This window comes from Bombina bombina, chromosome 9, assembly GCF_027579735.1.
Source record: "Bombina bombina isolate aBomBom1 chromosome 9, aBomBom1.pri, whole genome shotgun sequence".
In the NCBI taxonomy this organism is placed as follows: Eukaryota; Metazoa; Chordata; class Amphibia; order Anura; family Bombinatoridae; genus Bombina; species Bombina bombina.
This window is the reverse complement of record NC_069507.1, coordinates 284,786,503-284,799,526: the sequence shown is the minus strand read 5'-3', so window position 1 is coordinate 284,799,526 and position 13,024 is coordinate 284,786,503.

Below are 13,024 nucleotides of genomic sequence, written 5' to 3'. Positions count from 1 at the left end.
TATTGGTAACCTGGCACCTAGAAAGATCCAAGGATCTTTGACAAACATTAGAAAGAAAATAATTGGTAATAAGAAGAAAGGGATCTATAAATGCAAATACAAGAACTGCAGAATGTGTAATTTCATTGAAATAGGAACTACTAAATTTACATCTTATACCACAGGAATTAGTTTCCCTATACAGGATCACTTGACATGTGCTTCCTCGTATGTGATATATCTTTTGTCATGCAAATTATGTGGAATACAGTATGTAGGGCGCACCTGCCGAATAGTTAGAACTAGATGGAACGAACACTATAGAAATATGAAAAATAAAATAAAAAATCATAGTGTCCCTAAACACTGCCATTCCTTACATCAAGGCAATCTGAACATCTTTTCTATTCTACCTATAGAACATATTCCCCCTTCTAGCCTATACAATAGGTACAGTAGATTACGCCAACGTGAGACTTTTTGGATGTACCAATTGAAAACACTATATCCCAATGGTTTAAACATGAACATGGATCTGGTAGCTTTTGAAACACACACAACATTTCACAATTATTACAAAAGAACATTCACGTATATAAATTAGTATCTATCAACTAATTCACAAGGACATAATATTAACATATTATGTGTTATATAACATGGAACTTAAATACACAAAGACTTAAACACTGAAGAAAAAATTATTATTTTGGAGTTATTCACATAAACACTTAATTTTTAAGGTCTTAGTATACAAGTCATATTTTTAAGCACAACTTATTGCACTATTAAGGCACCATTATGGGTTTGTACATCAATGTCTAGATATGAATTATATATAGAAAACAAATATTTTTATATATAAAGAAATAACATCAAATTATATATGTAGAGAGATGTATCTAGTTTTCACTATCACTTAACACAACTAGATTATGATATGATATAATAATAAAATAACACTGGAATGAAATAATACACAATAACATACATGGGATATAACTAACTTTTGTTTTTATTATTATTTCTGTTTTATATTCTTTTGTCACGTATGTGTTTATCTTAATAATAATAAATGAAATTGGACATACATAGGAGGAACAATACAATTTGAACATGACGTTATATTTATCCGACACAAAGTATATCCGATATTTAGGTATACCGTTAAAACAGAGATTACCACTTACTTGTATAACTTAACACCAAATTTAAAGAACACCACAATTATAGTGGATTAGGTTAGGTTGGGTTGCTAATGCTCATTTTTATCAAATCAAGAGACCCCACGTCACATTTGAATTGCCCTTAGTAACTAGACACGTCATTCCCTGTCACTCCAATAGGAGATAACAATTAGTACACACCCACTGAGACGTAATCGTAGTAAAATCACTAAGGAATATTCTTTGAAAACTGAATGTGATAGTAAGTGATTAAAGTTTGTGAGACCGCAACAAAGTATATAAAACAATAGTCCTATATACACATACCTCTAATAATAGAACAACGGAACTAATAGAAAAGAAACTTTTCGTAAAAATAATTCAAAACAATTGTCGATAGCATAGAAATCCTCTGGAATGAGACATATAGTGTTTATAAACACGTAACAACTAAAAACAAGAGATAGTGTAAGGACTACACTGTGCAATCTGCAAATGAGATTTGAATAATCGAATATATTATCAGGGGGATTTAAATGAATGATAAGTTTATTCATATGATGTTTATTTGTAGTTTATTTATATGCTGTATGTTAGCGGTATAATCACCATGGATGTTTTTAACCTATATCAGTTTTGACTGCATATATTGTTAGCAGATAAATGTTGCAAGATGTAACCAAGTTTGACATTGCATATAAGAAAAGTCTGTTTATAGGTTGTATGTTAAGTTAAGCTGTTTTGACATGTATATGTTTGCAAACACCTGTGAGTCACATGACTAATTAAGAGAGATTAGGGTGTGTATGCTAAACAGCTTTTTACTGGTTAGTATAGAGTATATTAAGTAGCAAATGTTGTATAGTTTTATTCAGCCTGATGAAACAGTACATGATACTGAGAAACGCGTTGCTGTGTTTTTAATGTGTTATAATAAACACTTTTAAATATATACAACTTGCTACGTTGTCTTTTCGTGGACATCCTTTTTGGAGTTATATTATACCTCTGCTGGAGGTGGGACGGTGCCTTCCTGACTGACAGCCCATTTGGTGAACACCTATCTTGGCTTGCAGGAATCTTTGCCCAGGAGGAGAGTTTACCGGACAACTCTGAGGTTGAGATCCAAACAAATACTGTGCTCAAGAGTGAGACTGTGTGACAGCAAAGTGGTGCTGGCAAGGCAGAATCCTAAAATCCTCAAAGAAAGAGGAAAGCTCACTGTTTGAGGATTTTAGGATTCTGCCTTGCCAGCACCACTTTGCTGTCACACAGTCTCACTCTTGAGCACAGTATTTGTTTGGATCTCAAACTTTTAAACAGTTTCATCTTTTTTATACCTTCCTGCACCACTCATCTTTTGATTTACACATTTTTTGTACCTTTTTTGGAACCACGGACATATTTTTTATTATTTTTTATTAGATTTTCCTTTGATTTTTCATTTTTGTATTTTTGATTAACACCGGATTGAACACCATTTGAACTTTTAATTTCCACACGTAGGATTTGGACACTCTCACCTTGTGACATTTACACGCATCGACCACTAGCACTTTATAAACTATTATCCCAGGATTGATTGAAGCCCAAGGATAATCTTTTCATCCTCATATTGATTTATTTTTTTTTTTTGTCTCATATCTGATGCACAGTGCAACACACATATCATAAGATTCATTGTGAAATAGATTTATTGTTTTTATATCTTTGCTAGATATACTGTTAAATATCTGAATAGAGTTTTATTGTTTTTAAATATCTTTGCACGATTTATTGTTATATATTCCTGCATCATTTTTGTGTACTTTTTTTGGTTTTTATACAGCTGTTGTTTATCATGGATCCATGATTTATAGAGATATATATCTATATTTTGTATTTTAACTTTATGTGATTCTGTTTTTATGATATATTGTTTTAGATTTGCCAACCTATTAAAAGATTGTATTTTTGGACCACACTAGTTCCAATCTTTGGGATTTGCCCACACTCTCATACCCAAACACAAAGTTTTTCCGTCCTAACCACCAGTTATTTCCCCTCTGCCATCCTTGATAGGCGCCAAAGGGATATTCTTACATATCTCCAAAATAATTCAGTGGGCGGAGACCCATTCTTTTTTGCTGTCAGCAATTCATATCCCAGGAGTGGACAACTGGGAGGCGGATTTTCCGAGCAGACAGACCTTTCATCCGGGGGAGTGGGAACTTCATCCGGATGTGTTCTCCAGTCTGATCCTCAAATGGGGTCAGCCAGAGTTGGATCTCAGGGCATCCAGGCAGAATGCCAAACTTCTGAGGTACGGGTCGAGATCCAGAGATCCTCAGGCGGCTCTGATAGATGCTCTGGCGGTCCCTTGGTCTTTCAATCTAGTATATTTGTTTCCGCCGTTTGCCTGGATCAAACAGGAAAGGGCTTCAGTGATTCTCATAGCTCCAGCCTGGCTTCGCAGGTTCTGGTATGCAGACCTGGTAGAGATGTCGACTCTACCTCCTTGGAGGCTTCCGTTCTGAAAGGACCTTCTGCTTCAGGGACCCTTCCATCATCCAAATCTAGATTCTCTGAAGCTGACTGCTTGGAGATTGAACGACTGATTCTAGCCAAGCAAGGTTTTTCTGACTCAGACGTAGACACTTTGATTCAGGCTTGTGAGCCTGTCACTAGAAAGATTTATCATAGGATTTGGCGTAAATTCCTTTATCGGTGTGAATCCAAGGGCTACTCCTGGAGTAGAGTTAGGATTCCTAGAATTGTATCTTTTCTCCAGGAAGGACTGGAGAAAGGCTTATCAACAAGTTCAGTAAAGGGTCAATTTTCAGCATTGTCTATCCTGTTACACAAGCTGATGTCTCTTATGTTCAGTCTTTTTGTCTGGCCTTAAGCAGAATTAGGCCTGTGTTTAGACCAGTTACTCCTCCATTGAGTATTAATTTAGTTCTCAAGGTTCTACAAGGGGTTCCGTTTGAACTTATGCATTCCTTAGATATCAAGTTGTTATCTTAGAAGGTTTTATTTCTGGTAGCGATTTCTTCTGCTCGCAGAGTGTCTGAGCTTTCAGCTTTACAATGTGAGCCCCCTTACCTTATTTTTCATGGGGATAAGGTTGTCTTATGTACGAAATTTGGATTTCTCCCTAAGGTTGTTTCTGATCGAAACATTAATCAGGAGATTGTTGTACCTTCCTTGTGCCCTAATCCTTCTTCCAAGAAGGAGAGGCTCTTACGCAATTTGGATGTAGTTCATGCTTTAAAGTTTTATTTACAGGCGACTAAGGACTTTCGCCAGTCTTCCCCTTTGCTTGTGGGATTTTCAGGCAAACATAGGGGACAGAAAGCTATAGCTGTTTCTCTTTCTTTTTGGCTGAAGAGTATTATACGCTTGGCATACGAGTCTGCTAGACAGCAGCCTCCTGAAAGGATTGCGGCTCATTCCACTAGGGCTGTTGCTTCCTCATGGGCATTCAAAAATGAAGCTTCTGTGGACCAGATTTGCAAAGACTGCAACTTGGTCTTCTCTTCACACTTTTACAGGGTTTTACAAAGTTGATACCTTTGACTCGGCTGAGGCTGTTTTTGGGAGAAAGGTTCTTCATGCAGTGGTGCCTTCCATTTAGGTATCCTGTCTTGTCCCTCCCGTATCATCTGTGTACTCTAGCTTGGGTATTGGATCCCATAAGTAATGAAGGTGATCCGTGGACTCATTGTGTCTTTAAGAAGAAAAGAAAATTTATGCTTACCTGATAAATGTATTTTCTTCTTAGACAGGATGTTATTTATTGTAAACTTCAGTCACCTCTGCACCTTGGCTATTCCTTTCTCTTCCTAACTTTGGTCGAATGACTGGAGTGGGAGGGAAGGGAGGAGCTATATATACAGCTCTGCTGTGGTGCTCTTTGCCTCCTCCTGCTGACCAGGAAGTGAATATCCCATAAGTAATGCCCACAGGTAAAAACTTTAAGGCACGGACCACGTCTAAATTGTACAGAAGACATTCTTACTGAGAAGAAGGGATTAGGACACAAAGAAGGAACAACAATCTCCTGATTAATGATCCGATCAAAAACAGCCTTAGGAAGAAATCCTAAAGTAGTACGTAAAACTACCTTATCTGAATGAAAAATAAGGTAAGGGGACTCATACTGCAATGCAGAGAGCTCTGATATTCTACTAGCAGAAGAAATAGCCAAAAGAAATAAAGCTTTCCAAGATAACAAATTAATATCTAAGAAAAGCATCTACTCAAATGGAGCCAGTTGAAGAACTTTGAGAACTAAATTCAAACTCCATGGAGGAGTAACTGATTTGAACAAAGGCCTGACAAAAAAAATGTACATCTGGGACATCCGCCAGACGTTTGAGTAACAAAAAAGATAAAGTCGAGATTTGACCCTTTAGGGAACTTTTCGATAAACCTTTCTCCAAGCCTTCTTGGAGAAAAGACAAAATTATAGTAATCCAGACTCTACTCCATGACTAGCCCTTGGATTCGCACCAGTAGAAATATTTACGCCAAATCCTATGAGAAATCTTTCTAGTAACAGGCGTGTAAACCTGAATCATGGTCTCTATGACCAATTCAGAAAACCCCCGCTTGGATAAAATTAAGCATTCAATCTCCAAGCAGTCAGTTTCAGATAAACTAGATTTGGGTGAAGAAAAGGCCCTTGAATTAGAAGGTCCTTCCTCAACAGAAGTCTCAAAGATGGCAGAGATGACATGTCCACCAGATCTGCATACCAAATCCTGCAAGACCAATTAGGAATAATGAGGATCACTGACGCCCTCTCCTCCTTTATTCGAGCAATGACCCGAAAAAGAAGCGCAAACATAGGAAATAGGTATGCTAGACTGAAGGTCTAAGGAACCTCCAGAGCATCTATCAGTTCAGAATCCCTGGACCTTGACCCGTATCTCGGACCTTGGCATTCTGTCGAGAAGCCATGACAGCTAATTCCGGCTAACCCCACTTGAGAATCAGGCTGGAGAACACTTCCGGATGGAGTTCCCACTCCCCCGGATGAAAGGTCTGCCTGCTCAGGTAGTCCACCTCCCAGTTGTCCACCCCTGGGAAGAGGATCACTGACAGGTCCCAAGAATGGGTCTCCGCCCACTGAATTATCTTAGTTACCTCCGTCATCGTTAAGGAACTACTCGTTCCTCCTTGATGATTGATGTGAGGCACTGAAATTATGTTGTTCGACTGGAAACTGATAAACTGGACCGAGGCGAACTGAGGCCAGTCCAGAAAAACATTGAAGATCGCTCTCAGTTCTAAGAAGTTTAAAGGAAGAGCCGACTCTGACTGAGTCCAAACTCCCTAAGCTTTTAGGGAACCCCAGACTGATCCTCACCCTAGAAGGTTGGTGTCTGTTGTCGCAATTACCCAAGAAGGTCTGCGAAAGCAGGTTCCTTGGGAAGATGATCCAGAGACAAACACCATTAAAAAGGATTCCTTGTCTCCTGTTCCAGTAATATTCGAGTAGATAAATCTGCCTAATCTCTGTTCCATTGCCTGAGCATGCTTAACTGCAGAGGTCTGAGGAGAAACCGAACAAACGGAATGATGTCCATTGCCACCACCATCAGCCCGACTACCTCCATGCACTGAGCCACTGATGGCTGAAGAGTGGACTGAAGGGCTAGACAGTATTGATAATCCTTTATTTCCTGACCTCTGTCAGAAAAATCTTCGATAGGGAATCTAATATAGTTCCTAAGAAAGTTACCCTTGTATTTGGGACTAAGGAACTCTCTTCCAGATTTACCTTCCACCCGTGAGATCATAGGAAGGATAACACCATGTCCATGTGGGATCATGTTTATTGTAATGGTGCCTGGACTAGGATGTCGTCCAAATAGGGTGCCACTGCAATGCCCCGTAAGCGAAGCACCGCCAACAGTAATCCAAAAACCCTTGTGAAAATTCTGGGAACAGTGGCAAGACCGAAGGAAAGAGCCACAAACTAGTAGGGTTTGTCCAGAAAGGCAAACCTAGGAACTTGAGATGATCCCTAAGATGGGAACATGCAGATACACGTCCTTTAAACTTGTCATAAATTGACCCTCCTGGATCAAAGGGAGAATGTAACAAATATCTTCCATCTAGAAGGATGGTACTGTTTAGACTCTTGCAATCTAAAATTGGGCTGAAGGTTCCCTCCTTCTTGGGAACCACAAACAGATTGAAATAAATCTCAGACCCTGTTCCTGAATCTGAACAGGAATAAAGAGGACTCCCACCTAGTGAAAAGACCCCATTCTTTTATCTGTTTCCAGATATTCTGGGTTTCTTCGAGGGAAGTGTCTGTCCGAATAGAACCAGACAACAAATGAACTAGTATGCTACCGCCAAAGATAGCAATACCCACCTGGGATGCCATCTTGAGCAAACCCACTACCCAATTATCCATAGGATCCTGAAAAGGAACAACTATCCTCTATAGGGATAGAATGTCTCCTGGCTAGCGTGGAAATTGTCCCTTCCACCTTGAGTACCATCTGCCAAGACTCCTTGAGAGGTTCTCTAAGAAAACCTCTCTGACAATATATGAAATGTAGATAAAAGGGTTATACCCATTCTCTCTCATTTCTTAGTAACCCTCAATCTGGTACCACATGAATTAGCAACGACCGAAATGTCGTTCCAGAGTAGCTAAAAACTCCTTAATTAATAACCGGAGATGAATTAGCTTAAACCTGAAGAAACTACTTCAGTATCAGCGGGAGGAATACCGTCAGAAACTGAGATTTTACCCTCATATGCTACCGAAGCATCCCCTTCCTTCACGTATCTTGGAGGGAACCTCTAAAATAGCAAACTACTGTGACAGAAACCTCGATCACTGAATGTTTAGTTTTTCTCTTGAGCTCTCCCTGCAGCATGGGAAAAGCCGACAACGCACCTGACAAGCACAAGTGAGAAGTGATGTCTTGCAAGATAACCCCAAGAGGAGTCGTGGAGGAAGCGCAGGGCACCGGATGAGGAGAAGGCTGCGGAAAATATTTAACATTGTTAGAATGCTTCTGAAACATGCAAGGCAATGTTGGCTCTGAAAAGAGGTTTATCTCTGAACTGTAAAACCCTCTTAATACATGGGGAACAGAAAGTCTTTCCACAGTAGTATCAGGACATAACGTGTAAGTAACATCCTTATTCACCTTAAATAAAACTGAATATCATCACAAAAATTACAGTGACTTTAAATGATATAGGAAATGTCCTAACCTTGTTCCCTTAACATAGGATATACTAATTAATATGGTGAAGGGCCTCTTGGACCATCTGAATTTACAATTTGCTTATTAAAAATGGATGGTACTGTGTCTTTAAATTTTAAATACACTGCTTTATTTTTACCCAAGAAATATTCTTTAGGGAATATACAGAATCCCCAGACATCATCCAAGCTTTGTAGAGAAGTCTTCCTGACATTGGATGGGACACTAACAAATAGTAGTCTTCCTGACATCAGATGGGACACTAACAAATAGTAGTCTTCCTGACATTGGATGGGACACTAACAAATAGTAGTCTTCCTGACATCGGATGGGACACTAACAAATAGTAGTCTTCCTGACATCGGATGGGACACTAACAAATAGTAGTCTTCCTGACATCGGATGGGACACTAACAAATAGTAGTCTTCCTGACATCGGATGGGACACTAACAAATAGTAGTCTTCCTGACATCGGATGGGACACTAACAAATAGTAGTCTTCCTGACATCGGATGGGACACTAACAAATAGTAGTCTTCCTGACATCGGATGGGACACTAACAAATAGTAGTCTTCCTGACATCGGATGGGACACTAACAAATAGTAGTCTTCCTGACATCGGATGGGACACTAACAAATAGTAGTCTTCCTGACATCGGATGGGACACTAACAAATAGTAGTCTTCCTGACATCGGATGGGACACTAACAAATAGTAGTCTTCCTGACATCGGATGGGACACTAACAAATAGTAGTCTTCCTGACATCGGATGGGACACTAACAAATAGTAGTCTTCCTGACATCGGATGGGACACTAACAAATAGTAGTCTTCCTGACATCGGATGGGACACTAACAAATAGTAGTCTTCCTGACATCGGATGGGACACTAACAAATAGTAGTCTTCCTGACATCGGATGGGACACTAACAAATAGTAGTCTTCCTGACTACTGTAAGCACTTTTTTGGCACTGCGTGTAAACCCTATCTGCTGTATTACACAACACATCAGACACAGCATCCAGACTACTCAAAAGCTTATTTCTTACTATGTGTGAAGCCTCTCTGCTGTATGATTCACAACGTAGCAGAAAAGGCATCCACACTACATGACAGGAAATAGCGCTGAAGAGATACCTAGGTAGGTGACTGGAGCACTACATGACAGGAAATAGCGCTGAAGAGATACCTAGGTAGGTGACTGGAGCACTACATGACAGGAAATAGCGCTGAAGAGATACCTAGGTAGGTGACTAAAGCACTACATGACAGGAAATAGCGCTGAAGAGATACCTAGGTAGGTCACTAAAGCACTACATGACAGGAAATAGCACTGAAGAGATACCTAGGTAGGTGACTGAAGCACTACATGACAGGAAATAGCACTGAAGAGATACCTAGGTAGGTGACTGAAGCACTACATGACAGGAAATAGCACTGAAGAGATACCTAGGTAGGTGACTAAAGCACTACATGACAGGAAATAGCGCTGAAGAGATACCTAGGTAGGTGTACAGAGCACTACATGACAGGAAATAGCACTGAAGAGATACCTAGGTAGGTGACTGGAGCACTACATGACAGGAAATAGCGCTGAAGAGATACCTAGGTAGGTGTACAGAGCACTACATGACAGGAAATAGCACTGAAGAGATACCTAAGTAGGTGACTAAAGCACTACATGACAGGAAATAGCGCTAAAGAGATACCTAGGTAGGTTACTAAAGCACTACATGACAGGAAATAGCACTGAAGAGATACCTAGGTAGGTGACTGAAGCACTACATGACAGGAAATAGCACTGAAGAGATACCTAGGTAGGTGACTGAAGCACTACATGACAGGAAATAGCACTGAAGAGATACCTAGGTAGGTGACTGAAGCACTACATGACAGGAAATAGCACTGAAGAGATACCTAGGTAGGTGACTGTAGCACTACATGACAGGAAATAGCGCTGAAGAGATACCTAGGTAGGTGACTGTAGCACTACATGACAGGAAATAGCGCTGAAGAGATACCTAGGTAGGTGACTGGAGCACTACATGACAGGAAATAGCGCTGAAGAGATACCTAGGTAGGTGACTAAAGAACTACATGACAGGAAATAGTGCTGAAGAGATACCTAGGTAGGTGACTGGAGCACTACATGACAGGAAATAGCGCTGAAGAGATACCTAGGTAGGTGACTGAAGCACTACATGACAGGAAATAGCACTGAAGAGATACCTAGGTAGGTGACTGAAGCACTACATGACAGGAAATAGCGCTGAAGAGATACCTAGGTAGGTGACTGTAGCACTACATGACAGGAAATAGTGCTGAAGAGATACCTAGGTAGGTGACTAAAGCACTACATGACAGGAAATAGCGCTGAAGAGATACCTAGGTAGGTGACTAAAGCACTACATGACAGGAAATAGCACTGAAGAGATACCTAGGTAGGTGTACAAAGCACTACATGACAGGAAATAGCGCTGAAGAGATACCTAGGTAGGTGACTGGAGCACTACATGACAGGAAATAGCGCTGAAGAGATACCTAGGTAGGTGACTGGAGCACTACATGACAGGAAATAGCGCTGAAGAGATACCTAGGTAGGTGACTAAAGCACTACATGACAGGAAATAGCGCTGAAGAGATACCTAGGTAGGTGACTGGAGCACTACATGACAGGAAATAGCGCTGAATAGATACCTAGGTAGGTGACTAAAGCACTACATGACAGGAAATAGCGCTGAAGAGATACCTAGGTAGGTGTACAGAGCACTACATGACAGGAAATAGCGCTGAAGAGATACCTAGGTAGGTGACTAAAGCACTACATGACAGGAAATAGCGCTGAAGAGATACCTAGGTAGGTGTACAGAGCACTACATGACAGGAAATAGCGCTGAAGAGATACCTAGGTAGGTGTACAGAGCACTACATGACAGGAAATAGCGCTGAAGAGATACCTAGGTAGGTGTACAAAGCACTACATGACAGGAAATAGCGCTGAAGAGATACCTAGGTAGGTGACTGGAGCACTACATGACAGGAAATAGCGCTGAAGAGATACCTAGGTAGGTGTACAGAGCACTACATGACAGGAAATAGCGCTGAAGAGATACCTAGGTAGGTGTACAGAGCACTACATGACAGGAAATAGCACTGAAGAGATACCTAGGTAGGTGACTGGAGCACTACATGACAGGAAATAGCGCTGAAGAGATACCTAGGTAGGTGTACAGAGCACTACATGACAGGAAATAGCGCTAAAGAGATACCTAGGTAGGTGTACAAAGCACTACATGTCAGGAAATAGCGCTGAAGAGATACCTAGGTAGGTGTACAGAGCACTACATGACAGGAAATAGCGCTGAAGAGATACCTAGGTAGGTGACTGGAGCACTACATGACAGGAAATAGCACTGAAGAGATACCTAGGTAGGTGTACAAAGCACTACATGACAGGAAATAGCGCTGAAGAGATACCTAGGTAGGTGTACAGAGCACTACATGACAGGAAATAGCACTGAAGAGATACCTAGGTAGGTGACTGGAGCACTACATGACAGGAAATAGCGCTGAAGAGATACCTAGGTAGGTGTACAGAGCACTACATGACAGGAAATAGCACTGAAGAGATACCTAGGTAGGTGACTGGAGCACTACATGACAGGAAATAGCGCTGAAGAGATACCTAGGTAGGTGTACAAAGCACTACATGACAGGAAATAGCGCTGAAGAGATACCTAGGTAGGTGACTGGAGCACTACATGACAGGAAATAGCGCTGAAGAGATACCTAGGTAGGTGACTGTAGCACTACATGACAGGAAATAGCGCTGAAGAGATACCTAGGTAGGTGACTGGAGCACTACATGACAGGAAATAGCGCTGAAGAGATACCTAGGTAGGTGACTGGAGCACTACATGACAGGAAATAGCGCTGAAGAGATACCTAGGTAGGTGACTGGAGCACTACATGACAGGAAATAGCGCTGAAGAGATACCTAGGTAGGTGACTGTAGCACTACATGACAGGAAATAGCGCTGAAGAGATACCTAGGTAGGTGTACAAAGCACTACATGACAGGAAATAGCGCTGAAGAGATACCTAGGTAGGTGACTGTAGCACTACATGACAGGAAATAGCGCTGAAGAGATACCTAGGTAGGTGACTGGAGCACTACATGACAGGAAATAGCACTGAAGAGATACCTAGGTAGGTGACTGGAGCACTACATGACAGGAAATAGCACTGAAGAGATACCTAGGTAGGTGACTGGAGCACTACATGACAGGAAATAGCACTGAAGAGATACCTAGGTAGGTGTACAAAGCACTACATGACAGGAAATAGCGCTGAAGAGATACCTAGGTAGGTGTACAAAGCACTACATGACAGGAAATAGCGCTGAAGAGATACCTAGGTAGGTGACTGGAGCACTACATGACAGGAAATAGCGCTGAAGAGATACCTAGGTAGGTGACTGAAGCACTACATGACAGGAAATAGCGCTGAAGAGATACCTAGGTAGGTGACTGGAGCACTACATGACAGGAAATAGCGCTGAAGAGATACCTAGGTAGGTGTACAGAGCACTACATGACAGGAAATAGCACTGAAGAGATACCTAGGTAGGTGACTGGAGCACTACATGACAGGAAA